The following is a 21,423-nucleotide window of genomic DNA, read 5'->3' on the forward strand; positions in this document are numbered from 1 at the left end:
GTTGTTGTTTTTTTTAACACGGCCCAGGTGATTCTGTTAGAGGTGGTCTAATAAACGTACCACGTTTTGAGAAACCCTATAGCATCATCTCTTAGCATTCCTGTATTAATTTTTTCTGTTAAAACAACAGTCAGGTATTAGTGCATTGTTTGTTGCAGATTGACAGTTTGGTTTGGCCTCAGCTGGATGGTTCTTTCACTGGTGTTGTCTGGACTCACTCCTAAACCTCCAGTCACCTGGTGGCTAAGCTGGAGCGGGATGGTCAAAGTTGGCTTATGCACGTGACTAGTGTTCAGCAGGCTGTCAGTCAAAGGTGTCTCATGTCTCCTCCCTGTAGTCTTTGCAGCTTGGGCAATCATAGAGTGATCTCGATTCCCAAAAGCAAGAGAGGGCAAGACATAATGTTCAAGCACGCCCCAAGCCTCTGCTCATATAGCATTTTTGAATAGCATTGGCCAAAGAAAGTCATATGTCCAAACCTAGATTTGAGGGAAAACAAAATAAATCCCACTTTTTGGTGAAAAGCATAACAAAGTCACATTGCAAGGGATGGGAAGAATTACCAGGGCCATTTTGCCAACGGTCTTCAATACTTAATGTCTCAATACATTGATATGTTAAGTAGTGGTTGATGAAGTGAAGTTTATGAAGGATTTGCACTTTTGCAATATAAACTAATGAAAATGCAAATTTATCTTCCAAATAAAAGCCCTTCCACTGATTTTTTTTTTTTTTTGAGTGGTGTATTGGTGGATCTGTGTACAGTGTGATGGGAATTGTCACAATTTTGGATAGACTCATGGACATTTGTAGACCTTTCTAAGGTAATCTGCCATGAATAACTTGGAAGGGAAAAAAAAGTACCATAGTTCTAGAGATCTGTGGAAAATCAGGTAAGGAGGACAAATGATGGTCTTTGTTTCACTGCTTTTTGGGAGGAGTGGTAAAGATATAGTACCTTCCTTCTAGATCCCAATCTTGGCCTTGCCATTCTTGAGTTGTTTACATTGGGAAAATAAATTTGTCTTTCCATACCTCATAGTATTGTTGTAATAGTTAAATAAAATTGTGTATGTCATAAGCGCTCATAAGGCATTAGCTATCACCATCACCATTATCATCATTCTAGAAAAAAATGTAGCCAATATCTCATAACTCTCTTTACCCAAGGAATCGACAGTTATCTGTCGAATTTACGTTCAGATAATTCCTTGCCTCTTCCAGATTCCCCTAACAACTAGAAGATTGGCCAAAGCCTTTTATTCCATGAGGACAAGAGAGAATAACTCCCCAATTCTCTTCCTATTCTCTAGCAGGACTCGGTGACTGTATTCTCAAAAGCTGGTGTGGTAGCCAGTCTCCAGAATGGTCCCCAATGATCCTTGACTCATAGTATCCATCATGTTGTCTAAAAATCTGCCAAATTTGAATAAGGCTCATCTGTGTAACCAAAAAAGTATCATGGAAGTGAAATGTACCTTCTGATGCTAGATCATAAAAGATGCTGCAGTTTCTACCTTATTGTCTTGGGTCAGACAGCTGCTGTCTTGGGGAAAGCCAGCTGCTGTGTCAAGAGGCTACTCAAGCAAACCTATGGACATTTCCTTGTGTCAGGAACCTCGGGTCTCTTGTCAACAGCAGGTGCAAACTTGCCAAGCAGGTGAGGGAGCCAACTAGAAAGTGGGTATTCCAGCTCCATCCAGCTTTGAGATGACTGCATCCTCAATGGATATCTTGACCATAACCTCATGAGGGACCTCAAGCCACAAGCTCTCAGCTGAGCAGCTCTCCAATTTCTGACCACAGAAACCATGCTGCTGTTGCTTCAAGTCTCATAAGTTGTGGGGCAATTTGTTATGTGAAGGTAGATAACTGATACAGCTGTTTTGATGTGGGGAGAGAGAGAAAGCACAGATGCACTGGCTGATGGAAAGAGAGAAAGAGGAGAAGTACTAGAGGCAGAGGCTGGGGATCACCAAAGGGCAACCTCACCATATTGCTCATGGGCACAGTCCTGGAGGCATTTTCTGGAAGAGAAGCAACAGAATCGAGTGTGCCAAGTGCTTTGAAGTGTCTGGAGACCCTGGAGGGAATGGCACCTGGTAACCAGGAGGTCGTGCTTTTCCTCTTTATCATCTCTGCAATTAACTGGAGTGGGGCTCTTTGTGGGAAACATGCAAATTGCTTAAAATGGGGTTGAATTCCCTCCGTCTCTCTTTAACTGGAAATATAATTGCAACTCTTTGCACATTGCTCTGATTTTTTAAATCCTGTCACGCTTTGTTGGCTCACTGCTTTTCATCTTACTGTTTATTAAAATAGCCTGAGTCCTCTTTGATGCTGAAAGCCCAAGTATGTGATTGGGAGCTATTGCCAAATTACAATTCATTTTTATTTGATACTAAGGTTCTAGACTATTTATTTTTAAGTTTTTTTTTTTTTTTTCAACTTTGGAGTTGGGGAATGGGAGTAGGGAAGGGAGAAAAGTAGGAAACAGTGAATGGTCAATGGGAACTCTGTCCTAGCCTCAGGAATCTGGCGGTTATTGTCAAAGCATTCCCATGAACATTTCCAATGCTCTACTATGAGACTTAGTCCCTATACCCTTGACTAGTGGCAGGAGGTAGAATGAGCCATGAGCCATGAGCCATGATCCATGGATGAAGAACTATGTTATATATTCTTACTAGAGTGATTGATGATTTAACCACAGTATTGTTTAATTCTTTAAGGTGTTTGGTGAGCTGATTCTAATTTGCTTTAATTGATTTTGCAGTGAAATTGAGATGCACACTCTAGTCTTCCTAACAAGGTAATTTTGCTTTTAAGTCTATGCTGCAAACAGTGGGATGATGCTCAGGCAGAGATACTCCCTAAATGGTTTCCAAAAATAGCCTGTACAGGGGGATTGCAGTTAGGAAGTGTATTAGTTTCCTTTGTGTCTTGACAAATTACTGTTCCCTTGGCTTCTTAAAAGAATAGAAATGTAGTCTTTCTCAGTTCTGAAGTTCAGAAGTACAGAATCAGTTTGATGATGCTGACATTAAGGTATGGGTGGACTTGCACTCTGACTGAATGTTCTAGGGGAAAGTCCATCCATTCCTTGTTTTCTCCAGCTCTGGGGGTTGCTGGCATTGACTATTCCACTCCCATCTCTGTCCCCATGGTCACATTCCCTTCTCTTCTCTGTCCCTTAGTCTATGTCAATTTCCCTGTCTTCCTCATAGAGATGCATGTGGTAGCATTTATAGCCAATTGGATAATCCAGAATAAGCTCACTATGTCACAATCCTTACCTTAATCATATCTGCAGAGAGTTCTTTGCCAAATAAGGTAACATGTGCAGGTTCCAAGGATTACAGTCTGATAGCTTTGGAGCCATGCCTGAGCCTTCTGGCTTTCCTGATGGCTCAAATGGTAAAGAATCTACCCTCAATGCAAGAGACCCAGGTTCAATCCCTGGGTTGGAAAGATCCCCTGGAGAAGGGAATGGCAACCCACAACCCACTCTCCAGGCAAGTATTCTTGCCTGGAGAATTCCAGGCTCCAGAGGAGCCTGGTGGACTACAGTCCATGGGGTCGCAGAGAGTAGGACACAACTGAGCAACTACACTCTTCTAACCCTTCTACAAGAAGCCTTACCTGCCTGGATGGCAGGGGAGTTTGGGGGAGAATGGATACATGTATAAGTATGACTGAGTCTCTTCACTGCCCACCTGAAATTATCATATTGTTAATTGGCTATACTCCAATACAAAGTAAATGTGTTGTTGTTGTTGTTGTTGTTTTTTTAATAAAAGAAGCCTTACATCATTTCATCCTAATCCAGACCTCTCTATCCCACTTCCATTTTTCTCTGTCCCACTTCCATTTGACTCTATCTCACTTCCACTTGTTAGTGTGCCACAGAAAGGAGAAATGGCTCCCCTCTTCTTTGAAAAAAATATAGGACAAACACATGAGATGGAAGAACTCTAGCAAAGGAGGAAGAGGTGACAAATAAAGTCTTGCCCAAACACGCCGCCTCCCTAGTTCATGCTGTTTACTGTGGAATCTGGCTCTGTTGAATGCCTTCCTTTGAAAGCCTCTCTCAGTTTTTACTTTGCAACGTAGATTTGGTTACCCATTCAAAATTGCCATCTCACACGTTGCAATCAAGAACTTGTCTGTCATCATTGTCCACTACAAAGTGTTATTTACCCTGGAGTGAATTCTCTGCTCCATGCCCACTGTGGGGTCCTGCCATGATATGTGGACCTGTGATGAAAAGCACTCAGTGTTATGGTTGGAGGGTAATAGACTTCTCTCACCCATACTACTAAGTCATAATAGGCCCTTTCACTCAATAAATCTGTGCTGGGTCCTACCTTGCACTTAGTTGGGGAGGGGAGAGTGGGAGTGAGAGGGGGATTGATTCTTTACTAAAACACTGCACGTACTGTACTACTTGGTGATAGAAACCTGGGCAGTGGTAGGGGGATGGCTGTTTGCAATGATTGCACGCTTGGTCTCTAAGGCAGCAATACATGTGATCTCTGATCCAGAGAGAGTACAGAGGCTTCTTGGATTTGGGGAAAACATGCACATGCAAATAATGAAGTTAGGCAAAGCTTGAACCTGATGTCTTAATCGTTTCCTAGTCTAACTCCATCTGCCTCTCTTAGCCTACTTTTCATTCCTCCCACTGTCTTTTCCAGTTAAATTGGGCTACTCATAATTCCCCAGGCTTCTCCTATCTGTAGCTTTGCAGAAACCACATTGCTCCTCTAACATGTCACCCTACCCTCTCTCCTCTTCCCCTGGCCCTCCCCCACATCATGCTCTGCCAGGAGTTTCAGCTCTGCTCCAATTCTCCCAGTGCCGGGTCCCTAGGCGCTGGAGCTCTGGATGCTCATGCTTCCTCATAATTTCTGTCAAATCTAAGCTTTGAAAAGCTCCTTCTTGGGTACCCTGCAGCTCTGGATTGTTTATATTTTTAATGTGTTTTATCTCTTGGACAAGAATGTTTGGCTTTAAGATTGTGTGTCTTGTTCTCCTATCTCCTATCTCTTCAAAAGCCAGAATGCTTATTGTAAACAAGTAAAAAGATGCCCGTTTCCCTCTTTGAAAGCTGGCAAAACCACACACTAAGATGATGCTGTCAAGAACTCACCCTTCTCTTGTCTTCCATTCTAATGAAGTGAAGTGAAGTGAAAGACATTCAGTCGTGTCCAACTCTTTGAGACTCCATGAACTGTAGTCCCCAGGCTCCTCTATCCTTGGGATTCTCTAGACAAGAATACTGGAGTGGGTAGCCATTCCCTTCTCCAGGGGATCTTCCTGACCCAGGGATGTAACCTGGGTCTCCTGCATTGCAGGCAGATTCTTTACCATCTGAACCAACAGTGAAGCCCACAATGCTGCCATGACCACTTCCAACTAAAACTGCCTGTGATTACCAAGTTATTGTGGGTAAGTGAAGGGAAAAGAGAAGGAGAGTACAGAGAACCTATGAGAAAATAGGAAGGGTAAAGGGCCAATGAGCAACCAGGAGTTGTGGGGGTCTCTGCAAAAAACTGCCAAGAACATCATTGCTTGATGATCAACTGGGTATTATTATAAAACAGCCTCCGTGCATGAGTGCTCACTCAGTCGTGTCCAATTCTTTGTGACCCCATTCACTATATAGCCCACCAGGTATTCTTTCCAAGGAATTTTCCAGGCAAAAATACTGGAATGGGTTACCATTTCCTACTCGAAAACATCCTCCAGCTCAGCACCAAACCTCTATTTAAGTCTGTTTCACATATGTCACATATGAATGTATCAGTGTGTGGAAGATAAAGGAAAGAGACTGATTTTCATGTTTGAATCAGTTAAAGTGAACTTATGACTATGACTTTAACTTCCCTGATATTTCAGTTAGTAAAGAATCCGCCTGCAATGCAGTAGACTCCAGTTCAATTCCTGGGTCAGGAAGATCCCCTGGAGAAGGGATAGGCTACCCACTCCAATATTCTTGAGCTTCCCTTGTGGTTCAGCTGGTAAAGAATCTGCCTGCGATGTGGGAGACCTGGATTTGATCCCTGGGTTGGGAAAATCTCCTGCAGAAGGGAAAGGCTACCCACTCCAGTATTCTGGTCTGGAGAATTCCATGGACTGTATAGTCCATGGGGACACAAAGAGGTGGACACAACTGAGTGACTTTCACTTTTGCTTATGACTATGAGGCTTCCTACAAAAGTGAAAATGAAATAGTAAGCACTGAAAATATCTAGATAAGTGTGGGTTGGTGCTGTGAGTTTGTAGCCTGTCTTCTGTGGACCTCATGGAAATAGGAGACCTACGGTGTTGAAGAAATAGAGGAAAACAATATAATGGGAAGACTACAGATCTCTTCAAGAAAATTAGAGCTACTAAGGGAACATTTCATGCAAAGATGGGCACAATAAAGGACAGAAATGGTATGAACCTAACAGAAGCAGAAGATATTAAGAAGAGGTGGCAAGAATACATAGAAGAACTATACAAAAAAGATCTTAATGACCCAGATAACTACAATAGTGTGATCACTCACCTAGAGCCAGAAATCCTGGAGTGTGAAATCAAGAGGGCCTTAGGAAGCATCACTGCGAACAAAGTTAGTGGAGACGAATTTCAGTTGAGCTATTTCAAATCCTAAAAGATGATGCTGTGAAAGTGCTGCACTCAATATGCCAGCAAATTTGGAAAACTCAGCATTGGCCACAGGACTGAAAAGATCAGTTTTCATTGCAATCTCAAAGAAAAGCAATGCCAAAGAATGCTCCAATGACCGCACAATTGCACTCTTCTCACATGCTAGCAAAGTAATCTCAAAATTGTCCAAGCCAGGCTTCAACAATATGTGAACCTTGAACTTCCAGATGTTCAAGCTGGATTTGGAAAAGGCAGAGGAACCAGAGACCAAATTGCCAACATCTGTTGGATCATTGAAAAAGCAAGAGAGTTCCAGAAAAACATCTATTTCTGCTTTATTGACTATGCCAAAGCTTTTGACTGTGTGGGTCACGTCAAACTGTGTAAAATTCTTAAAGAGCTGCGAATACCAGACCACCTGACCTGCCGCCTGAAAAACCTGTATGCAGGTCAAGAAGCAACAGTTAGAAATGGACATGGAACAGCAGACTGGTTCCAAATCAGGAAAGGAGTATGTCAAGGCTGTATATTGTCACCCTACTTATTTAACTTATATGCAGAGTACATCATGTGAAATGCCAGGCTGGATGAAGCACAAGCTGGAATCAAGATTGCCGGGAGAAATATCAATAACCTCAGATATGCAGATGATACCACCCTTATGGTAGAAACTGAAGAACAACTGAAGAGCCTCTTGATGAAAGTGAAAGAGGAGAGTGAAAAAGTTGGCTTAAAACTCAACATTCAGAAAACTAAGATTATGGCATCTGGTCCCATCACTTCATGGCAGATAGATGGGGAAACAATGGAAACAGTGAGAGACCTTATTTTGGAGGGCTCCAAAATCACTGCAGATGTGACTGTAGTCATGAAATTAAAAGATGCTTACTCCTTGGAAGAAAAGCTATGAACAACCTAGACAGCAAATTAAAAAGCAGAGACCATCTAGTCAAAGCTATAGTTTTTCCAGTGATCATGTATGGATGTGAGAGTTGGAGTATAAAGAAAGCTGAACTCCGAAGTACTGATACTTTTGAACTGTAGTATTGGAAAAGACTCTTGAGAGTCCCTTGGATTGCAAGGAGATCCAACCAGTCCATCCTAAAGGAAATTAGTCGTGAATATCCATTGGAAGGACTGATGCTGAAGCTGAAGCTCCAATACTTTGGCCATCTGATGTGAAAAACTGACTCACTGCAAAAGACCCTGATGCTGGGAAAGATTGAAGGCGGGAGGAAAAGGGGACAACAGTGGATGAGATGGTTGGATGGCATCACTGACTCTATGGACATGAGTTTGAGTAAGCTCCAGGAGTTGATGATGGACAGGGAAGCCTGGCGCGCTGCAGTCCATGGGTTCACAAAGAGTCTTCGGACATGACTGAGCAACTGAACTGAACTGAACTGAAGGTGACTCTGGTGTGTCCCAGAGATGGGAATAGAGGCTAGAAAAGGAGATGACCACCAGGTGGCAGTAGCACACGCTGTATTGGGCACTTTGAGGAAAGCTTTGCCTGGGGAGGAGAGTGAGGGAATTCCTAGGGAAAGAGGAATCCGGAGAGAGTTTCCTAATGTGGTGAAGTGACACAACAGCCTGAGAGAGTCTGGCTCAGCAGGCAGCAGTGGCTTGGGTTCTTTGTGATGGTGGGTTTATCTTATCTATGATTAGTTGAGTATTCTCAGGGTTCTTCCCACTGTATGATCATTTATGTAATAGATGCTGCTTATATCTAAAAAGGAAACAAAACTGAGGTCTATCGACTAGTCTATGGCAGACAGTTTACAAGACACATCTCTATGGTTTTTTTCCAAAGCATTTTGTAAATTTTATTCTTTATTGAAGTATAGTTGCTTTACAAAATTGTGTTAATTTCAGGTGTATAGCACAGTGATTCAGTGTTATTGTAGGTTATTGTAAGTTATTGCAAGATAAGTTCACTGTGTTATACAGTAAATCCTTGTTGTTTATCTATTTCATGTATAGTAGTTTGTATCTGCTAATTCTATATCCCTAATTTGTCCCTCCTCCTTCTCTCTTCCTTTTGGTAACCATAAGTTTGTTTTCTAGGTCTATGAGTCTGTCTGTTTTGGATATACATTAATTTGTATTAACATTATTATTATTTTTTTTTTTTTTACATTTCACATGTAAGTGATATCATAAAGTATTTGCCTGTGTCTGACATTTCATTAAGCATAATATTCTCTTGGTCTGTTCATGTTGCTGCAAATGGTAGTAGTTGCATTTTGTATGTGTGTGTCTATGTCTGTGTCTGTGTGTGTGTGTATCACATCTTCTTAATCCAATCTTTAGCACTTGGATTGCTTTCATGTCTTGGCCATTATGAATAGTGCCGCTACAAACATTGAGGTACACGTATCTTTTCAAATTAGTATATTTGCTATTTCTGGGAATATATTGGGGAATGGAATTGCTGGGTAATACAGTAGTTCTATTTTTTTTTTTTTTAAGGGAACTTCATATTGTTTTCCATAGTGATGCTGCATTAATTTGCAATTCCTACCAACAGTGTTATGAAGGTTCCCTTTTTCCCACATTCTCTCCGACATTTGTTATTTATAAACTTTTTGGTGATAGCCATTCTGACTGGTGTGAGTTGATACCTCATTGTGGTTTTGATTTGCATTTCAATAAAAGTTAGCAATGTTGAACATCTTTTGATGTGCATGTTAGTCATTGTTTGTCTTCTTTGGAAAATGTTTATTTAGGTCTTCTACCCATATTGATTGAATTATTTTTGATATTGAGTTGTATGAGCTGTTTGTGTAGTTTGGGTATCAATCCCTTGTTGTTCACATTATTTGCAATTTGTTGTTGTTTTTCAATTGCTAAGTCTTAAGTTTCCAATTCTTTGTTACTCCAGGAACTGCAGCATGCCAGGTTCCTCTGTCCCCTACTCTCTCCCAGAGTTAGCTCAAATTCATGTCGATTGAGTCAGTGATACTATCTAGCCATTTCATATTCTGCCACCCACTTCTCCTTTTTGCCTTAAATTTTTCCCAACATCAAAATCTTTTCCAGTGAGTGAGTTCTTTGCATCAGATGATCAAAGTATTGGAGCTTCAGCTTCAGCATCAGTCCTTCCAATGAATATGCAGGGTTGGTTGGTTGTATGTTGGTGCAGCGTGGTGGCTTTTGATATGTTCTCAGTCTCAACTCAGGGCATAGTAGGCAAAGGCAAGAGTTCTGGCAATTGGACCTGATTCTGATTTGGACTTGCCAACTTCCTATTTTAATTTTTTGCAATTTACTTTACTCTTGTGTCTCATTTTCTTCTATTGCAAAATGAGGAATATCTACCTCCTAGAGTTGTGTAAGGATTAAGGGACATGTCACATATAACTTGCTTAGCAAAGTGTGTAGCACATGCTGTTATTGTTGTTGAGTCGCTCAGTCATGTCCGACTCTTTGCAATCCCATGGACTGCAGCATGCCAGGCCTCTCTATCCCTCACCATCTCCTGGAGTTTGCCCAAGTTCATGTCCATTGCATCCGTGATGCCATCCAGCCATCTCATCCTCTGACATCCCCTTTTCCTTCTGCCCTCAATCTTTCCCAACATCAGGGACTTTTGCAACAAGTTGACTGTTCGTATCAGATGATCAAAATACTGGAGTTTCACTTTCAGCATCCATCCTTCCAAAGAGTATTCAGGGTTGATTTCCATTAAGATTGCCTGGTTTGATCTCCAAGGGACTTCCAGGAGTCCTCTCCAGCACCACAGTTCAAAGGCATCAATTCTTCGGCATTCCTCCTTCTTTATAACAGAAGACAGTATAGCACATCAGTCAGTTCAGTCCCTCAGTTGTGTCTGACTCTTTGCAACCCCACGGACTGCAGCATGCCATGATGGAGAGCATGCCTGTCCATTACCAACTTCCAGAGCTTGTTCAAACTCATGTCCATCGAGTCGGTGATGCCATCCAACCATCTCATCCTCTGTCGCCTCCTTCTCCTCCCGCCTTCAATCTTTCCCAGCATCAGGGTCTTTTCCAATGAATTAGTTCTTTGAATCAGGTGGCCAAGGATTGCAGTTTCAGCTTCAGTATCAGTCCTTCCAATGGATATTCAGGACTGATTTCCTTTAGGATGGACTGGTTGGATCTCCTTGCAGTCCAAGGGACTCTCAAGAGTCTTCTCCAACACCACAGTTCAAAAGCATCAATTCATCAGCACTCAGCTTTCTTTCTTTATAGTCCAGGCCTCACATCCATACATGACTACTGGAAGAACCATAGCTTTGACTAGTATAGCACATAGCTCTCAGAAATTAACCACTATAAAAATGGTTGATGTAAATTATTTTCTGCTGAATCCACCTGTATATTAGGCCAGCACCCTTTATATGCTTCATTGATCATGAAGTGTATATTCATTGTCAGTTCTTCTGTAAATTGCATGGCCAGCGACCTATGGGGAAAGGAGCACTAAGTTGGCTAAAGAGTTGGCTTTCTATTAAATTATCATTTACTGAAAGACAATAAGACATAGATACAAGCATTTCTCTGTTTCCTTACTGTGTTTGGGTCCCTAATAAGAAATCATTAAGCCCACATTTAAAATGGTCTCAATGCCACAAAGTACTTTGAATCCTTAAAAAGAAAATTCGCAAGTAATTACTTAGGACCTCTTTCTTGCTCAGGCCTATACCAGACTAGGGAATGGAGGTGGGCTCCCAGGAAAGCAGGGTTTCCCTGCTCCTCAGTTTACCCATGGATTTTTCAATTTCAAGCTAAATTCCAGTTCACATCCTTTTTTTTTTTTCTTCTTAATCATAGCATCTGTGGACTTGTTTAGCAGATCCCACTTTGTTTGTCCCTCCCTCTCAATGCTTCTGAGTTGGATCCTATTTATCTCAGCATTCTGCTAAAAAAAAAAAAAATGAAAGAGCCTTACAACCAACTAAACGTCCTCTTCCTAAGGCAAGTATGTAGCTCTTCTAGGTTGCAGAATTCACAGCAAGGAAACAGAGAAATTTGCTTAGAAAGCTTGATAATGCTAAGTGTTGGAGAGGGTTTAGAGCCCATTTGGTCCTGTCCAAAACATCCATAAGAGATTTGTAGCCATAAGACATTCAGTCCACACCCAAAGGTCCTGGATATTTAGTCATGTCCAAAACCATTTGGCATGGACCAAGTATGTTCATGGATATTTTGGATAGGACCAAATTTCAATTTGGCATGTCAAGATATTTCGTGGACCAGATGTCCTATGAACATTTTGGAAAGGATCAAATGTCTGCTAACCTATAAAACAACTGTAGCTCTTACGTGTTTCTACAAGGAATGTAAAATGGTGCAACCACCTTAGAAAAGAGTTTAGAAGGTTCTCTTTTAAACATTTATCTACCATACAAGCTAGCAATGAGATTTCTTGAATTCTACTCAAATAGAATGAAACCTATATCTATACAAAGACTTATGCACTAATTTTCTTAGCACTTTTGTTCATAATAGCTCCAAACCGGAAACAACCCATATGTCTATCAGTTAATGTTAATAAGTGAATGAATTATGATGTATTCATCAATTGGAACACTACTCAAACAAACAAACAAAAATACTGAGTCATATGACTAAACAGATGAATCTCAATATTTTGCTTAACTAAACAAGCCAGCCTCAAAAGAATGCATACTGTATTATTTTATGTATATAAAATGTAAAAAACAAAAGAATTCCAAACTAACATACAGTTACTGGAAGTAAATTAGTGATTGCTTGGCAGCTGGGAATGAAAGAAACATTGACTAAGATGAGGCACAAGGGAGATTTGGGGGGTGATGTAAATGTTCTATATTCTGGTTGTGATGATAGCTACAAAGGCATGCACATTTTTCAGAACTTTTTGAGTATACACTTAAAATGGGTACAGTATATAACTTTTTAGCATAGTATGTTTTATATTTTATTGTATGTAAAAAATGTGTATATAGCATGTAAAATGATTTAAAAAAATAAAAGATACAGACAGATTTAAATTGTTATACATCAAATTTATCCAGGTACATAACTGTATTGCTGATGAATCTATTAAATGTTTTGCTGTTGTTGTTTAGTTGCTAAGCAATGTCCAACTCTTTGTGATCCCATGGACTGTAGTCCACCAGGCTTCTTTGTCTGTGGGCTTTTCCAGGCAAGAATACTCAAGTGGGTTGGCATGCCCTCCTTCAGAGGATCTTTCCAACCCAGGGATCCAACCCAGGGATCCAACCCAGGTCTCCTGCATTGCAGGCAGATTCTTTACCATCTGAACGACCAGGGAAGTCCATTAAATGTTTACTAAGCACATTTATTCATTTGCTCAATCAATTATTTATCTGGCCATTCATTAAGCACTGACCACATGCTACCTTAAGTGCTGAGTATGTAGCCCACAGAGATTAAAGGTAACTTTGTAGCCACAACCCATTTGCAGTTTTAACAATTAGACCAATGTGAAAATAGTTACCATGGAGGAGTTTAGCTGGGAGAATCAGTGATAGTCCCTGGGATGAGGTGGTATTTGATCTAAGGCCTGGAAAGAGAAGAGGGTGTGGATGCTTCAGGCAGTTCAGTTCAGTTCAGTTGCTCAGTCGTGTCCAACTCTTTGCGACCCCATGAATCGCAGCATGCCAGGCCTCCCTGTCCATCACCAACTCCCGGAGTCTACCCAAACCCATGTCCATCGAGTCGGTGATGCCCTCCAGCCATCTCATCCTCTGTCGTCCCCTTCTCTTCCTGCCCCCAATCCTTCCCAGCATTAGGGTCTTTTCCAATGAGTTAACTCTTCGCATGAGGTGGCCAAAGTATTGGAGTTTCAGCTTCAACGTCAGTCCTTCCAATGAATACCCAGGACTGATCTCCTTTAGGATGGACTGGTTGGATCTCCTTGCAGTCCAAGGGACTCTCAAGAGTCTTCTCCAACACCACAGTTCAAAAGCATCAATTCTTCAGCGCTTAGCTTTCTTCACTGTCCAACTCTCACATCCAGAGGGAATAACATATGCAGAGCCATGGCAAGGGTGGTTCTTAGGTCTGAAGTGAAGACTGTAGGTGTGTGATTGGTGACCAGTGAAGAGCAGAAAAGCAGGCGTGGGTCATGGGTCATGTCAGGAAGTCCTTCAGGGAGTTGCCTATTTTCTGTTTGGAGTAAATGAAGCCCTTTGAGCAGGAGAGTGGCGTGCGCTCACTATGGTATAGGACAGTCGTGCTCGTCTCCCTGTGCTGCGTTGATTGAATGGGATCCGGAATTTGAGAAGAGAGACCAGTTAGGGAATTACTGAAGTATTCTAGTGCAGGTGGCAGGAATGGCCTCTTTTCACTCTTTGTATGTGTAACAAATGTCTTCCAGCTCCACATGCCGTTACCTTTCAGTGTCATTTAGTTTTTGTTTGTAGTGTGTGTTTAGTTTGGCCAAGAGTTCTTGGTGCTCACCCCTTCTCTCCAGGGCTTCCTGAAGCATGTCCTATCTCAACCTCCTTTCCCTTTCATCTTTTCTGAAAAACAAACAAACAAACAAAAAACACAAGCAAGGGAGATGGCATGGTTTTCTTTTAGGTTTTTTTAGGAAATGTGAATCCTATTTGATTTCACCTCTGAAAGCAGTGCTGCCATGGATGATTTCCCCCATTGATGCAATGAAGCCAAGATTCTGTGTCGGCCTCAAAAGAGTATTTACAATAGAAAGTGTACAGACTCTCTCATTGATGAGTATTTACTGAGTGTCTGTTCTGTGTCCCAGCCTCTGTGGGGAGCTGGTGAGTTGGCTAGGTAGCTTGATGGATGACCCAACACCTCTCCCAGCCCCTACTCCTTGCTTTTCACTGCAATCCCCACCTCCTTGTCCTCTGTACAAAGGTCTGTGGAGATACCTGGACATATAAAAGGTAGTCTCTACCCACACCTGACTTATAATTCTGAAGGGAAGGAAACTGGCTACAAGGTAAGGCAGAATGGGAAGCACAACTGAAAGAGATAGAGGAAGGTTGGTGCAGTATTTTAAGTGAAGGGGAACTCTCCCCCCATCCTTTCCAACAGAGTATTTACACAGATGTGGCTGTTCCATGCAGAGAAAAATTCCCCTAGAGATCATGTAAACACTAACTATGAGTCAGAGACTCTATTATGTGCTAGAAACACCAAGTTGAAGGATAGCAGCCCCCACCTCTGTTACCAAACCAAACTTGGATCCACTCACCTACACTCATTAAAGGCAATCTACAGACACTAGGTTGTAGTGAAGGGAAGTATAGCATTTATTTGCAGGGCACTAAGCAAGGAAAACTGGGGGGGCTCATGTTCAAAATACCCAAACTCCCCGATGGCTTTCAGAAAAGGGGTTTTAAGGGCAGTGTAAGGGAGGGGTTGGTCAGGTGCATAATCAGCTCGTGCACATTTCTCGGATTGGTTGTCATTAAGGTGAAGTTTCAAGCATCATCAACCTTCTGGTTTCAACCAGTCTAGGGTCTACGTTCTTCCAGTCAAGAGTTTTCATCTGGTGGGTGTCTACTTCCTATGAAAACAAACTAGGGACGTGTGTCAGTCTTTTATTCTTCCAGGGAACTGTGAGTTTGGTGATTCTGCTGTGAGACAGAATCATGGTCTAAGTTGTTACCAGTTCCCCAGCCCAACAGCTATTCTTTGTTTCGACATCTTCACATTCCTAATTGTTAACTCTTAAGTTATCCTTTGAGACTCAGGGGAGGTCTGGTAGACTAGAGTGAAAGCCTTTTACTTCAAACAACAGGGGCACAGGGGCTTGTACTGATACATATATATGCTATGCCACAGTAAGTTTAGGTGGTGCTAGTGGTAAAAAACCTACTTGCCAATGCCAGAGACATAGGAGACTTGGGTTCGTCTGGGTCAGGAAAATCACCTGGAGGAAGAAATGGCAACTCACTCCAGTATTCTTGCCTAGAGAATCCCATGGACAGAGGAGCCTGGTGGGCTACAGTCCATAGGGTCGCACAGAGTCGAACAGTCCTGAAGTGATTTAGCAAGTGAGTGAGATGCTGTACCATATATCAATCCAAGCCCCTGTATCCCTGTCCTTTGAATGACTTTCAATCCGTCTTTTTGTTTGGTGCTCCTCAGTCTTGAGGGGATCAGGTCCAGGAAAAGGAAGAGCGTAAAGTTTTGGACAAGGAGGTTAATCGTAAACTCAGCAAAGGAACTCAGGTTTAGGAGGATTCAGTTTCTCTTTCAGTCAGTACGTCCTGGAGGCAGGTTAGTCTGTAAAATGAGGTCATCCTCTTACATTTTTTTATTATTGCTTTATTCCTTAAACTTTGAAAAGATTCCTCAACTCTGTGTGATCAGAGATTGATTTATTAAACTAGTGAATTTTTTAAAAAAATATTGACTGATTGATTTGGGGGTTTGCTGGGTCTTCGTAGCTGTTTGCGGGCCTTTCTCCAGCTGCGGCAAGTGGGGGCTACTCTCTAGTTATGATGCAAGGGCTTCTCTTTGCAGTAGCTTTTTTTGTTGCAGATCACAGGCTCTAGGGCTTGGGGCTTCAGTAGTTGCAGCTTATGGCTCTACAGCACAGGCTTAGTAGTTGTGCTGTGTGGTCTTAGTTGCCCTGTGCTCAGTCTCTCAGTCCTGTCCGACTCTTTGCAACCCCATGGACTGTAGCCCACCAGGCTCCTCTGTCCATGGGACACTTCAGGCAAGAATACTGGAATGGGTTGCCATTACCTTCTCCTATGGAATTTTGGAATTCCCTGCATCGGCAGGCCGGATTCTCAACCCCTGGACTACCAGGGGAGTCCAAAATAGTGATTTTTAGAAGAGTCCTACATGTCATCGGGCCTTTGTAAATATAACATTCCAGGTAAACCTAAAGGTTCAGACATAGAAACCTTTAAAAAAAAAAAAAAAAGCAAAGTTGGAGTACTTACCTACCTGACTTTAAAACTTACTGTGAAGTTGCAATAGTCAACGTATGATATTGGTGAATTCAGTTCAGTCGCTCAATCATGTCCAACTCTTTGAGACCCCATGAACCGCAGCATGCCAGGCCTCCCTGTCCATCACCAACTCCAAGAGTCCACTCAAACCCATGTCCATTGAGTTGGTGATGCCATCCAACCATCTCATCCTCTGTTGTCCCCTTCTCCTCCTGCCCTCAATCTTTCCCAGCAGATATTGGTGAAAAAAGAGACAAATAGATCAACGAAAGGGTATAGAGAACTGAGAAGACCCACATATATATGGTCAAATGATTTTCAACAGGGACACCAAAACAATTCAGTAGGGAAACAACCTTGACCCTTACCTTACTTAATCCATGTACAGAAATTGATTTGAAGTGAACTGTAACCCTAAACTTAAAAGATAAAAAAACTACACAGTTAGTTAGTAGTTAGTTACTACTACAAAGTTAGCAGTTAGTATTGAAGAAGAACTTTGTGACATTAGAATAAGCAAAGTGTTTTTAGAGATAAGTCAGAGAGTATGAACCAGAAAGGTTATTTGAAACTTTCCCATTTGGAGAAAATTTGTGTTGTGAACCCTCTAGATATATTCTTTCATTTGGAGACCTGGTTCCTTGACTCACCTTCTGTTCCACCTGTTCAAACATACTAAAGTCATATGTGTGGCTCCAAGGAATCTTGGTTTAAAAGAAGAAAATTTCAACACTGAAGACAAATCAAACACAAACCTCCATGCATTTCTGAAGTTTAATCTCTGGTATCTACTATCAAGCTGTTGCTGCTGCTGCTGCGTCGCTTCAGTCGTGTCCGACTCTGTGCGACCCCATAGACGGAAGCCCACCAGGCTCCGCTGTCCCTGGGATTCTCCAGGCAAGAACACTGGAGTGGGTTGCCATTTCCTTCTCCAATGCATGAAAGTGAAAAGTGAAAGTGAAGTCGCTCAGTCGTGTCTCACTCTTCGCGACCCCATGGACTGCAGCCTACCAGGCTCTTCTGTCCATGGGATTTTCCAGGCAAGAGTACTGGAGTGGGGTGCCGTTGCTGTATTATAATGCAAATGTCTGAGATCAAGACACTGCAATCTAGTTGTGATAAACACTGTCAGAGATAAACCACTCAGAGACGCGCACACACCCTATTACAAAAGAAGAAGGACATGCCTGCCATGCTGCAGTTACACGGGATGTATTTTATATGTGGAACCAGTTATAGAAACACTGTTAGAGGAAAGAGGCAATAAAAACAGTACATTAATATTTCAAATGTTGGTTAAAAAAAAAAAGCGTGGCCGGGTGAGGAGCAAATGCTTAAAGAACTTCCCTTTAATAAAAATGACATTCTCGGTTATATGACCCACAGCAAATCGGCTTCAGCTGCGTTTTTATTTACCAATTTGTGTTTGGTGTTGTCACTAGGAGATGCTCCCCTATTCCACTTTATGGCAGCTTTTACATAAATTGCGAGCACGATTGGGATGTAAAACTGTCAATTCCCAGCAGCTCATAAACTAATGAATTTAAATTTTAATCGGGGGATTTTCAAACATGTGGGGGCTGCTTTCATTATCTGATGGCATGTATCTCCAACGATAAGTGGCAATCTATAAACGCTGGGGATTGCTCCCTTTAGAAACTTGTGATAAGAAAATTCTCTCTCCTCTCTCCCTCCCTTTTTCTTTCTCACTTTGTTCATTTCCTATAAAATATCAAACTCCAGTGAATTTCACCTTTGCAAAAGGCATGACATAAGTTGTTTTTAAAATTGATCTGAACCAGAGATTTATTCCCTCCCATAAATCTCTTTCCTACTCGCCTTTATATCTTTACTGCCACTCAGGTCTTTCCTCTGTTCTTCATCCAGATTATTACTCCCCTAAGACAGTCAGACAGACACACACACACACTTGCACATGCACACACTCACCTTTGAGAACCATCAACGTAACCAGGTAACCTATTTAGAAGCATTTTTACTAGCAAAGGAAATACATGGTAAGTTCTTATTTAAAAGTCTATTAGGTCCTTGCTAGATTTTAAATCAACCAGCCTTACTGACAATGGTTAAGGAGAAAAAAACCAAAAAACACTAACCAGTCAAATACCATCGATCTAATGGTCAGAAAAATGCATTGTCTTTTTTTTTTTTTTGTCTGGCATTCAGTTCAGTTCAGTCACTTAGTTGTGTCTGACTTTTTGTGACCCCCATGAACTGCAGCATGCAGGCTTCCCTGTCCATCACCAACTCTCAGAGCTTGCTCAAACTCATGCCCATCAAGTCAGTGATGCCATCCAACTATCTCATCCTCTGTTGTCCCCTTCTCCTCCTGCCTTCAATCTTTCCCAGCATCAGGGTCTTTTCTAATGAGACAATTCTCTTTTCTACTGAGACAGTTCATTCTTCTAATGAGACATACTTTTAGGTGGCCAAAAGTATTGGAGCTTCAGCTTCAGCATCAGTCCTTCGAATGAATATTCAGGACTGATTTCCTCTAAGATTGACTGGTTTGATCTCTTTTCAGTCCAGTGGACTCTCAAGAGTCTTCTCCAAAACCATAGTTCAAAAGGATCAATTCTTTGTGTTCAGCTTTCTTTATAGTCTCACATCCATACATGACCACTGGAAAAACCATAGCTTTGACTATATGGACATTTGTCAGCAAAGTAGTGTCTCTGCTTTTTAATATGCTATCTGGGTTAGTCATAGCTTTTCTTCAAAGGAGCAAGCGTCTTTTAATTTCATGGCTGCAATCACCATCTGCAGTGATTTTGGAGCCCAAGAAAATAGTCTGTCACTGTTTCCATTGTTTCCCCGTCTATTTGCCATGAAGTGATGGGACTGTATGCCATGATCTTCACTTTTTGAATGATGAGTTTCACTCTCCTCTTTCACTTTCATCAAGAGGCTCTTTAGTTCCTCTTTACTTTTTGCCATAAGGGTGGTATCATCTGCATATCTGAGGTTATTGATATTTCACCCAGTAATCTTGATTCTAGCTTGCACTCCATCCAGCCTGGCATTTCACATGATGTATTCCACATGTAAGTTAAGTAAGCAGGTGATAATACACAGCCTTGATGTACTTCTTTCCCAATTTTTAAACAGGCCGTTGTTCCATGTCCAGTTCTAACTGTTGCTTCTTGACTGCATACAGATTTCTCTGGCACTACTTGCTTCTATATTCCTATTCCTTCTGGAACAACCAAAGGATTTCAGAGAGATGATACAAGAAACAAAACACATGAGGTTTTCATTTAGTCCAGTGTCTGGTTTTCTTTGTGATTATATTGCTATTTTGGTGTTTTGGGGATCTAGAGCTAGGATTTAGGTGTATTTATCTTGAAGCTTTCAATGGATGGTTGATGTGAAGATTTAGTGTAAATATGAAACCAAATCAGGGCTTCCCTGGTGGCTCAGGTGATAAAGAATCTGCCTGCAACGCAGGAGATCCGGGTTCAATTCCTGGGTCGGAAAGATCCCCAGGGGTAGATTTCCAGCCCACTCCAGTAGTCTTGTCTGGAGAAACCCATGGGTGATAGGTCTTTGGGGCTCTGGGTCACAGCTGTGTACAGAAGAGAGACAGAATCAGTGGTATTTCTGTAGTTAACTGTAGGGAGCAGAACTAGACAGAAGCTACTGCTGCTGCTGCTGCTGCTAAGTCACTTCAGTCGTGTCCGACTCTGTGCGACCCCATGGACTGCAGCCCACCAGGCTCCTCCATCCTTGGGATTTTCCAGGCATGAGTACTGGAGTGGGTTGCCATTGCCTTCTTGAATGGGAAATTCCAAGACCTTTGAACAGTTTGTCTAGAGGAACAAGAAAAGTCAGAGAAGCACAAAAGAAACAAAAAATACTTGAATTTTCATTAAGGATGCTCCTGAAAAGTCATTCTTGGGAGCTCTGTCAGAGTCACCAGCACTGCCAGAATGTTCTATTTCCTTGCATGTATAATTCAATGTGATATTGTTAGAGCAAGAGACCTGCTCCTTCTCACTTCCTATATTAGACTAGGTTTCTTTACCAAAATCTTCACTGTATTTTTTTATTGTGGGTAAAGGGCAATATGTTTATGAATTTTTAATATTCCTGTCAAGATCTTACAAGAAGATATTGCTTTGTGAGGTATATAGGGATGCTAGCAGTTGGGTGGAAAGTGGATCATAATCTCAAAATAGTAAATGCTAGCTCAGTGGCTTTCCCACAGAGAGGTAATGTATCTTGGTGAGACAAGAAAGCATTTGTAGAAGAGGGTTTATTTGCAGCTTTCTGCTTGTTCCCTTCTCCTGCACCAACCCAATCTCCTGGGCTCTCCTTAAATCATGTCTGTAAACACCTCCTCAAGTAGGCCTGTGTTACCACAGGCAAGATGAAGCCCTCTGTCTTTGCCCTTAATCTATGGTTTGTAATAGGGTTTAGGAGCAAGCCAGAAGGGAATGGCAGGAAATATTGAGAAGTAGACATGGGGAAATGAGAGAAATAAAATCACAAAACCAGAAAGCACCTTTATGAAGCTCTCAGGTTTCACTTCTACCGATGGATTACCTTGGATATATGTGGAGAGGTGTCTCTCATGAAGAGACATAGGGCTTCCTCCTGTGTCAGTTTTGCTCAATATTTTTATTAATGACTTAGATTAAAGAGAAAGAAAAAAAAAGATGAGATAGAGAAGGGGTGAGGTTGATTAAATCTACATGAGGCGAAGAACTGGCAAGAGACAGGTAATGGAACAAGCACCGAGTTCAAGAGCTTTTGATGGGCCATGTAGACCTATAGTTAAACTTAAGAGGAAAAAGTAGCTCTTTATGTAGGTATTTTCAAATCACCTTTAT

General features: G+C 41.7%; 1 protein-coding gene and 2 long non-coding RNA genes across 6 annotated transcripts in view; 2 read left to right on the top strand and 1 right to left on the bottom strand.

The window, feature by feature from the left end:
* Nucleotides 1-21,248, bottom strand: LOC145547329 (uncharacterized). The gene is made up of 2 exons (XR_014083740.1): nt 20,274-21,248; nt 1-3,155 (listed from the first exon to the last, which is right to left on the bottom strand). It is a non-coding gene; the product is annotated as an uncharacterized LOC145547329 (long non-coding RNA).
* The window catches only part of CTNNA2 (catenin alpha 2), a 1,291,223-nt gene that overhangs the window by 665,188 nt on the left and 604,612 nt on the right, over nt 1-21,423 (top strand). The gene's annotated exons all lie outside the window — the stretch shown is intronic.
* Nucleotides 15,021-21,423, top strand: part of LOC145547328 (uncharacterized) — a 12,888-nt gene continuing 6,485 nt past the window's right edge. The window contains exon 1 of the long non-coding RNA XR_014083739.1: nt 15,021-15,513. This is a non-coding gene — a long non-coding RNA (uncharacterized LOC145547328). The remainder of the gene's footprint in view (nt 15,514-21,423) is intronic.

Source organism: Giraffa tippelskirchi, chromosome 4 (assembly GCF_054371585.1).
Source record: "Giraffa tippelskirchi isolate mGirTip1 chromosome 4, T2T-mGirTip1v1.2.pri, whole genome shotgun sequence".
NCBI lineage: Eukaryota > Metazoa > Chordata > Mammalia > Artiodactyla > Giraffidae > Giraffa > Giraffa tippelskirchi.